The sequence below is a fragment of the Aythya ferina genome, assembly GCF_964211825.1.
Source record: "Aythya ferina genome assembly, chromosome: Z".
Lineage (NCBI taxonomy): Eukaryota > Metazoa > Chordata > Aves > Anseriformes > Anatidae > Aythya > Aythya ferina.
The window spans coordinates 2,468,229-2,477,747 of NC_140299.1; the positions used below are offsets into that span (position 1 = coordinate 2,468,229).

Genomic DNA, 9,519 nt, shown 5'->3' on the forward strand with positions numbered 1-9,519 from the left:
CAGAGTTTGTGCTTATTTCCTACAGGCAGTTTAATTACACGCTGACCACCACCCCAAAGAGCTTCCTTCCGAAGCGCCTCCATCCCATTACCAGCCTCCTTTCCGCGTGTATTTGGGGCTGGCACTGCCAGCAGAGCCTCCTCCTCCTGGCACACCGCTCCACGAAACCTGCCTCCTGCCAGGTTACCACCACGCCTCACCCCAAAACAGCCTCACCCCAAAACATCCGACTGAACTGGACGGGGCTGGTTCTGCGGGGATCCCAGTACGGATCAGATAAGCTCTGGGTGCTCAGCTATTTCCTCCTGGCTGCCTCAAAGTGGGGCACTGAGATTTACACCTCTGACTGCACTGCCTGATCGCTCTGAGGACTCACCACCTGGCATTATTATTATTTTTTAATTTATTTTATATTTTTTTTTAGGAATTTGGGTCTAGTCCTGCAGTACCACCACGCTGTTAGATGTCCACTCGCACCAATCTCATGACGTGAGGCCTCCACCCTTTGCACCCAAGGCCTTACCTTCCTTTTCTTCCCAGGCACCTGGTGCAACACGGTCCCATAAAGGCACATAAGATGCTTGGAGCCTGCTGAGGCATCGCAGCACAACAAAAAAGCTCAAAACTTGTGTTTGCCTGAGCAATGCTTGCTCACAGCACACGGGCTTCACTCAGCCTGCATGCAGGGGGTGTCTGCAGCGACTGATGCTCTGCCTGTGAAACCCTAAAATTAACACCTGGAGTTCACCATTGTCAGAGCAGGACCAAACTCCACGCAGACCAAGAGCAAGGATTGATTAGGAAGCATTATTACCATTAAATACCAAAAAAACAGTGCCCAACCTCCAGCAACACACCCGCGAGACATCGCTCCATCCAGGACTGCCAAGGGGAGCTGACCATGGGCAAAAGGCACGGGGCTGCTGTCCTGGTAACACCCCCCAGCAAGGACCATATAAATTATTCCTCCTGCTAAGAGCACAGATTCCTACAGCCTTATAAAGCCAACAGACAATGGGCACGTGCCAGAATTTCCTAAGCAGGTCAAAACTGCTTCCTGGGTCTGAGTCTCTGGGTTTTGGAGGGGGAGAGGAAGGGTTCTGGGTAGATTTTTTGTTGACTTTTTTTGTTGACTCCCCCCGTCTGCTTTTATAAAGAAGCAAAGGTGACTTTGCAGCCAGCTGTGCTGGCATCCAGGCTAGGAGGACAATTAACCTGAAACGAATGCACTTTTTTTTTTTTTTTTTTTTTAATACAGTACGTGTCACGCCAAACGCCTGGCATCACTCGGAGCGCAGATGATTTAGTGAGTCCCTCGCCGAGCAGCAGCACCTGAAAGCCCAGCGGAGAGCCATCGACGATCCCTGCTCGGCGTTTAGCAGTCGGCTCAGCTCTGCCGTGAAAGGCAAGCTGGCAGCAGCCCTCCACGGACCGAGCCCCGCCGTCCTGCCGTCCATCCATCATCCTCGCAGAGCCCTCCCGTCAGCGCCCAGGAGACCAGGGCATCCTTCAGCCGTGCTGCCGGCGCGACGGGAGTCACCTTCTCTCTCCTCTCCCTGCTGTATCCCCTCTGTCAGATGTCACCGATTTTCCCCAGCGGGGCTAAACGAGACCCCAAAAGCTTGCTGGTTTATTTGGGGCTGCCTCTCCGCAGATCTCCGCGCTCACGGGTCCCCGGTTGTCGCCGCAGGGCTGGCGGTGTGTCCTGCTTGAGGAGCGTGGTGCTGCTCCCTGCCCGGCACGTGGGGCTCCTGTCGGCGGCTCGTCCGCCCCCGCCGTGCCTTTCCCCACCCAAATATCTGGCAGGGAAGCGGGCAGGCTCCTGCTGGATGAGGACGAAGCGCTCGTAAGGCGAGGTGCGCGCGGAGAGCCGGCGAGGGATGACTGTGCAAACAGGAGCGGAGGAAAGGCTGAGTCACTTCCTCCCCCAGAGCCCTAAATAGAGGCGAGCGTAAGGAAAACACTTCTCCGAGATACAAAAAAGGAACAGAATCCCCAGAAAAAAAAAAAAAAGAGTGCCAGTAGTGACGGCAGAAAGGGGAGAGGCCTCGGGTTGTCACTGGGAGAGGAGCCGCCACCAGCGGGGCAGCGCATCCGCCCCGGCTCTGCTGGGAACGGGGTGCTCACAAATCACTGCTGGAAGCAGCTCCAAGCCCTACACACAGACAAGGTCACAGGCCCTCAGTGATGCCAGAATGCCGCCCGTGTGGACCTCCACCTCATTGGGAAATGGCAGCGAGCCCAGCCAAGCTTTTTGGGACAGACTTTGTCCATTCCCCAGTCCGCGAACACCCTCCAGCAGCCTCTAGGCAGTAGCAGGCCACAAGCACTAACCAGTAAGCCCTGGGAGAGCAGCGTGGCTGCACGGGCAGTAAGAAAGGTTGGCAAATAGAAGGAAACCCAAGGCACAGCTGAACCCCTCTGGCACGGTGCTGTGTGGGGATGCTCCATCAATTCCCAGCCGAGCCTCTCCTGGCGGCACAGACCCAGCTCCTGCTGCTCGCTGGGTGATCCCCTCCCCAGGGCTGTGCACCCGTATTTACCTGAGGGGGTCTCCCCTTCCTCACCAGCACCACGAACACGGCCGGGGAAGCGTGGCCAGCTGCCTTCCTGCACCTCCAGTCCCACCAGGGACCTAAAATTTTAGCCCTGCACAGCGCTGGCAGCAGCACCTCCCAGCCGCCTCCTCGGGTGCCAGGTGATGCAAGGAGAGATAACAAAGAAAACCCTACAGAATGTAAAGATTTGGGGCCGTCCTCAAGGATATGGACTCTCTGGAGTGGATTTTTGTGTTATTGTTGGGTTTGGTGCCACGAGGTGCTCCCAGAACACCAGAGGCCAGACCAAGGTGTCCTGACAGCGGGGACCAGGGATTGCTGACAGCTCCGGCCCCTTCTGCACCCTACACATAAAAAAAAGAGCTGGGGGGCAGCCTGAGCTGCCCAGGAGGAGACACAGGCACCAGGACAGAGGCGTCCAGGCAGACATGAGGCTCAAAGCACACCCCGTGGGGTAGCAGGGCTTACAGAGCCATCAACAAACCGAGCCCCAGCACCGCTGCTCCTGCAGTGTGGGATCGCCGCCGTCCCTGGCAGCACCCCCACAGCCAGCTCCTTCCTTTTGTTCCGTTTGCATTATTTGCCTGACGAAAGGCTTGCAGGGCACTGCCTGAGGCACTCCTGAAAGCCAGCATCCCACCAAGCCCCGGCTCAGCCCCAGAGTTTTGGGGCACCCAGGAAAACACAGACACCCGCAGGCAGCCCAGTTTCATACCGATTCGTGACCCGCGCTCCCTGCACCATGCACACCCAGACCTTTTCCTCTCCCCCATCACCCCGAGCCCCCTCTGGGACCTTCTGTCCCCCATCCCCACTGGAAGCAGCAAGTATTTGGGTTGGCTGCAGCAACACCAACCCCAAATCCCCTGTAGGAATTACCGAGCGAACCGACCCACCTGCACCCAGACAGGATTTGAGCTCACGGCTGCTGCAGCCTCTCCTTGTGGTCAGGACGAAATTTGGATTTCCCTCTTCCACCCTCTTCCTTAAAGCGTGGAGGACCTTATCTGTGAGACCTGCGCTCCTCCGTCCGATCTGGCTGGAATTAATCCCTGGGTTAAAAAGTTTCCGCAGGAATAGCGAGCGACGGCCCGGCCGGCTGCACAGACCTCATCGCCGTCAACAAAACGATGAAAGCAAAAAGCAGGGGAACGGGAGCCTGGATTTGAAGTGGCTGCTGCCACTTGGTAGATCAAATCTCTCACCCCATCTAACGCAAATTTGTGTCTGAAAAAGCCACGTCAGTGTCCTCCTTCAGCCGGTTCCTAGAAAGATGCTGCGTGCTCCGCCGGCGCTCTGACAGCAGGGAGGGAGGGCAACCAGCACCCTGGGGTTTTAATAAAGTCCTGCACTATTGGTCTGCTGCAGGATTTATGGTTCAATTAAACGGATACGCTCGGCCAGGCTACCATCCCGCTGCCCGACACGGCACACGCTCCAACCCTCCCCGACCCTCCGGTGGCCAGCCGGCCGATATCCCCCCAAAAAACACTCGTCCGGGTGCAGGATCAACCCCGTCCCTGTGAGCGCCGGGTGCTCGCAGGCAGTAGGATGGGGACGGGTCAGCGACCCCGGCATTAAAAGCCCCTGCTGGCGGCCCCTTCCCACGGCAGCGGGGCGGTGTGAGAGAGAACAAAGCCACCAGCACGGCTGCGGCACCGCCATGCCGCCGGGGGGACCGGCCCAAAACCCAAAACCATTTCCATCCCCGAGGCTCAGCGGGGAGGGATGCTGTGCTGCGGGGAGCCGGGCACGGCTGCTGAACGCGTGGTGGGAGGAAAGGGAAGGAGGGGACCCCCCCACAGCGTTCTCACGGCCCCCAAAATCCTTTGTCTGCTTCCCCGCCTGCCAGCCAGGCGCCGCGCGTACGTGCCGGCGTCCTGCCCACCGCGGACGCTGCCGGGAGCAGCCGCAGAGGCAGGGAAACACGAGCAGAGCAGCACGGGGACGGCCGGAGCAGGGCTGCGGGGAAGGGATGAAGGGATGGAGAGCTGGCTGCTGGCGAGCAGAGCTTTCCAGAAGCCTGAGGTTGATTTTAGGGCTGACCCCGGGATCGGAGCTGGTCCGGGCGAAGGGGAGCGCACCACGCGGGTTCCTGCGGCGGCTGCTCCTGCTTGACCCTGAGCGTGACCCCAGGGACCTGGCAGCCCAAATTCTGCTCACAGGGACGGGGTTTGTCCCCAACCCTGAGCCCATAAGCCGGCAGGGCTGTCCGAGTGCGTGTTTACGGCGTTAGCAGCTCCGGTGAGTCATGTGCGAGCCGCACGTGCCACCGCCGCCTCCTCTCCCGGTCGCAGATCAAATGAAGCCAGGAGGATTGCACCGAGGGTGGAACAACGGCAGGAAAACGGCCCTCAAGGATCTCAGCTCTGCCTGCAGGACCAGACCTTTAAATGAATCCGCTCCTGGGCTCAAGCACATTAACCACTCCTTCATCTTCCAGCCAGAAAAATACAGGAGACCCTCTCCGCCAAGTGTGCACAACCAACTATTCACACCCAACTCAACAGCCCCCCCAAAACTGCATCTAATTAATTTGCTAGCTTGCAACAATGAAGTGGAGGGGAAATAAAAGCACCAGGAGCCTCCTCCAGCACAGCTGTGAAGCCTCCAGCTGCAGAAGTGATTGCTGCAAGTTTCAGCCCAGCTTCCCCAGCCAGCGAGCTGCAATCTAAGATGTCTCCAGGCCCATCTGCATTTCTCGGGGCGCGCCGCAGCTCCCATGGGCTTTCACCCCAGCTCCAAGCCCAGCAGGCAAACCAAACATTTCCCATTATTAGCCTCCAGCTGACAACAGTTCCTGCTTTCTCTCCCCCTCCTGCACAAACACCAGAGGTGGTATTTGGGACAGCGAGGTGGGTACGGTGTTCGAGTCCCCGTCCAGCTGCAGGGGGACACCACGCCGCCCTCCTGCTCTGGCTCCTGTGCAGACCCCAGCCCAGCCACTCACCTCCATACTGACAGCCCCGGCTACACCAAGCGGTCCTTTGCAGCTCCTCCAGGACTTCCCAAGTTCAAAAGCAGTGTGTTTTTGGTGTTAGTTAGCAGGTATGGCATGCCCAGCCAGCAGCTCCCCGTGGCAGGCTGGGGAAACCCGCGGCAGACGTGTGTCTGCTGCTGCGGCGTGGGGAAGGCAGCAAAGCCTCAGCGCAGGCTGTGCTAACCCGTCCAGGAGAGCTGGGCCACTCCAGAAGGAAGAGGAAGGCTTTTTCCTTCTCCTTTTTTGCATGAAGGCCAATTAAAATAGTTGGGCACCGGGGCGCATCCTCAGCCGAGCAGGGCACGAGGGGCGGGGAGCATCGCCCGGCCACCCCCTGTCCCCAGCACGTCCCTCAGCGTCCTGCCACCACACCAACAGCACCCGACGGCTGGCAGGAGCAGCCCACGCCGAGACAGCCCACGGCCACAGGGCTGGATGGGGCAGGACGAGAGCAGGACGCTCTCCATTAATTGCATTTAATTGCAGCACGCTGTTAAAGGCTCCCGCGGCAGGCTGCTCGCCCACGGGTGAGGCAGGATTGGGTCCCGCGGAGGTGACACTGTCGTTGTGTCACCACTGCTTCTCCTGCCACAGGACAACACAATTAGTTGTTTGTGGTTTTTTTTTTTGTGTTTTCTTTCTTTTTTTTTTTTTTCTTTTTAATTTTCTTGCCATGACTGCTACGTGCCTGGGGAAAGAGGAGGCTGCGGGCTGCCTGGTAGGAGCAAGGAGATGGAAACGATGGCTTTCATGGAGCATGAGACTACTCCTCAGCCACTGTGGTCTCTAAAACCTCCAAGGCCCACAAACTACCTCAAAGGAGGCCCCAAAAACTAGACTAGAAAAGCAAAGACCTCACTTCCATTCCAGAGACACCATCCCCATTACCAGCCACTTTTTTGGGATCCCTCGGTTGGAGCAGACCAGCAGTGGCTGTGCAGGACCAGCAAGGCCAGACCAAAATTGGGACAGCCCCAGGCAGACAGGGAAGAAAAAAACTCTCTTTCCAGCCTGGAAGCTGGCACTTAGATGCTCAGGAGCTTTAAGAACACCCAACGGCATCCCCATTTCAGTCTGAACTGACCAGGACGTGTACTTCTCTTACCGTCATTAGCAAGGCACCCATGTTACAAATGGCTATAGACATAAATATATATAATTTATATAAAATATAAATAAAACAGCCACTCTCAGAAATGAGCAGGAGATTACTGGCTGGCTACGCTAGCCCTTCACTGCTGATGACTCAGTAAAGCACTAATTGCACTCGGGTAGCAGAACCGTACCTTCCCCAAGGAGTTTCACAAGGACGTCCCCAAGCTCGGGGCAAGCAGTGTCCATAAACACTTTGACACCCCACAGATCTTCCGGACAGAGCAGCTGTCCTTTAACCAGCCTGAAGGAGAGCCACCCCAAACCCACTGTTAACTCTGAAACTCCACAATGCTGTGGTGCTATGCGAGCAGCACTCACTGCCCTGCTCTGTTTTAGGGGAAATGATCCCACCATGTGCTCAATGTGCCCAAAACAGCTCCTGAGGCATAGGATCTGCTCCCAGCTTTCCCAGAAGCTGCGGGCCCTGCTGTAGGGTGAGGTACAGCTGCACACAGAGAGGCAGGACCTCACCGAAGGGGGACGTTTCCCTGCTGGGCTCGTGATCTGTCACGGCTCTCAGGAACCCTCCGCAGACGATTCCCAGCCCAGTTGTGTGCGAGGCTGACTCAGCTACAGGAGCAAGCATGTGAGAGCAAGCCGAACGCCTCAGACAGCTCACTCCTCGCACAGATCCCTCTGCAGAGGCAGGGCTGGTGCTCAGTTCGTCCCCACCGTGATCCCTCCAGCCTCCTGCTGCCCCGTCAGCTGGGGAGCCCCCGGGTGCTGCTCACCTGGAACTCACCGTTTACCCCATCCTCATCGCCTGCAGCATCCAGCCACCGCTCCTCTGCTTCCCTTTAAGAGATTTTATAAGTGATTTTAAAATGTTTCCTCGGAGCTGGACGATGTTATTAGTCGCATAGTACTCTAGCTGTGACACAGTCAATTCTCGGTGCAGGCTCTGCAGAAGGAAGGCCCAGAGCTCAGAGGGAAAGGGCTTTAAATACAAACACAGCCCGAGCTGCCCAAAACAGAAAACACGCATCTCTCTGCCAAAGAAAACACATTTAACAAGGGGAAAACACAGGCTACAAATTTTGTTCCGGGCTTGAGGGAATAAAACCCAGTGCAAGGCTTTGCTTTTGGACCTCGGGATCAGACGAGTGCAGAACAAAGCCTTTACGGTTGTTACAAGGAAAAGGAGCATGACCATATACCACACAGTGTTTTTTTTTCCATGCGGTGGGGACAAAGTGTGAACATTTGCATGCCAGGGTCACAGAAACCGTAAGCAGGGCGCGATGCTTCCCTACTCCAACACGCGTGGCATCCCTGCTGCGCTGCCAGCAGCTGGATGCTCCGACGGCCCCACCATCAGCAAACCTTCCTAGATTTGTGGGTGGGAGGCACATTAAACCACCAGAGGAAGAGCCTGGAAGCTCAGCACCTTGCATCTCCTCCTGTACCTTTTGTTGCTGCCAACGAGGCCGGCTTGCACTATAGTGGTCCCGGTGCTGGCCGTGACCCCCATCAGCAGTCTGCACCCATCCGAGCGATGCAGGAGGAGCAGCACATGGGACCAAACGTGGCACAGACGGACAAACAACCCATTTCAGAGCAGGAACCACTTCTGCAGGAAGGTCCCTGCCACCTTCCACCCCAATGAAGCCATCCAAGGGAGAGCTGCACGTGCAAAGCCGCCCGCGGGCGCGGGAGCTCAGCCCCAGATTTGCACCATGCCGGGGCTGGGGACACCCACGGCTTGCCCTCACATCAGATTACATGCTGTGAACCAGAATCGCCACCCGACGTGTCTCCCCGGGCTTGGGGCGAGCCGGGATGCTCGAGGGGCTGCACCCCTCCTCCCGGCAGCCATGTGTGCATCCCCCCGGGATGGGATGCACGCCTCTCAGCCTCGTTTTCCAGAAAAACCAACCGCAGGCGCTGATTTTCGAGGCACTGGGATCCCAATCCTTGCTTGTAGGTTCTCAAGCAAGAAAAGCTCCAGCGTGTGGGCTCTCAGGTGGTGGGCACGGACCCCGACGTGGGGCTGGGGGGCACGCACACCCCCACCAGCACGTGTCACCCCGCTGCCACCAAGGCCAGGCACGGCACCACCGGGCCCAGAGGGCAGCTTTGGGGCCAGACCCTTGTCCTGCTGTGGGTGCCACCACCACCCACCCACCCAGGACTGGGTGCCGGGGTGCATGGGGTGACACGGCAGGGACACAGTGCCATTGTGGGGGGGGTGGCACACACACACAGGAGGCCTTCCCCAGCAGCATGCAGCCCCAAACCCTTCCCATAGACACCGATCTCATCAAGGACCACTGCACCCCATACACCCCACACCCCACAACCACACCCGAGGCTTGCGGTGGGGACCCCCGGGGGACCGCGACCCCTTCTCCGACGGCCCCGCGGGTGGCAGCGGGGCACCCCCAGGGGTCCCCCCCCCCACAGCCTCCAACACCCAAATCTCCCCCGGGGCCTTACCGTGGGCTCTGCGGAGGGGCAGGGGGAGCCGCCCGGCTGGGGGCCGGCTCGCTTGGGCTCGGCTCGGCTCCGGCTCGGCTCCGGATCGGCTCCGGGAGGCGGCCGGGCCCCGCCGCCCGCCCCTCGGCTCGCCCCGCCCGGCTCGGCTCGGCCCCGCTGCCCTGCCGGGAGTTGTAGTCCGGGAGCCGATAGCAGGGCCACAAAGCGCGGCCTTGCTGCGATTTGGGCATTAAATAGAATAAAAAAGTCCCCCCCACCACCCCCTATAAAAAAAGCTGTGTTGTGTATATATTATTTTTTTATTTTTTGGATGGGCGGTTGCCGTGGCAACCTGCTCAAAGTGGGGAGCGCAGTGGTGGTTCTGGGTTTGCTGGCTTTTTGGCCCAAAAA

At 58.3% G+C, this 9,519-nt stretch overlaps 1 protein-coding gene across 8 annotated transcripts in view; it reads right to left on the reverse strand.

Annotated features, from left to right (window-relative positions):
• The window catches only part of CTIF (cap binding complex dependent translation initiation factor), a 122,144-nt gene extending 112,902 nt beyond the window's left edge, over positions 1-9,242 (reverse strand). For 2 of the 8 annotated variants that reach the window (XM_084505017.1, XM_084505011.1), the window contains exon 1: positions 7,425-7,471. The gene's annotated coding sequence lies outside the window, so the exon portion shown is untranslated. Of the gene's footprint in view, positions 1-3,454; positions 4,144-7,424; positions 7,489-9,129 lie in introns of those variants that run through there. The other 6 variants (XM_084505014.1, XM_084505013.1, XM_084505009.1 and 3 more) reach the window with 6 other exon arrangements.
• Between the last annotated feature and the right edge of the window lie 277 nt (positions 9,243-9,519).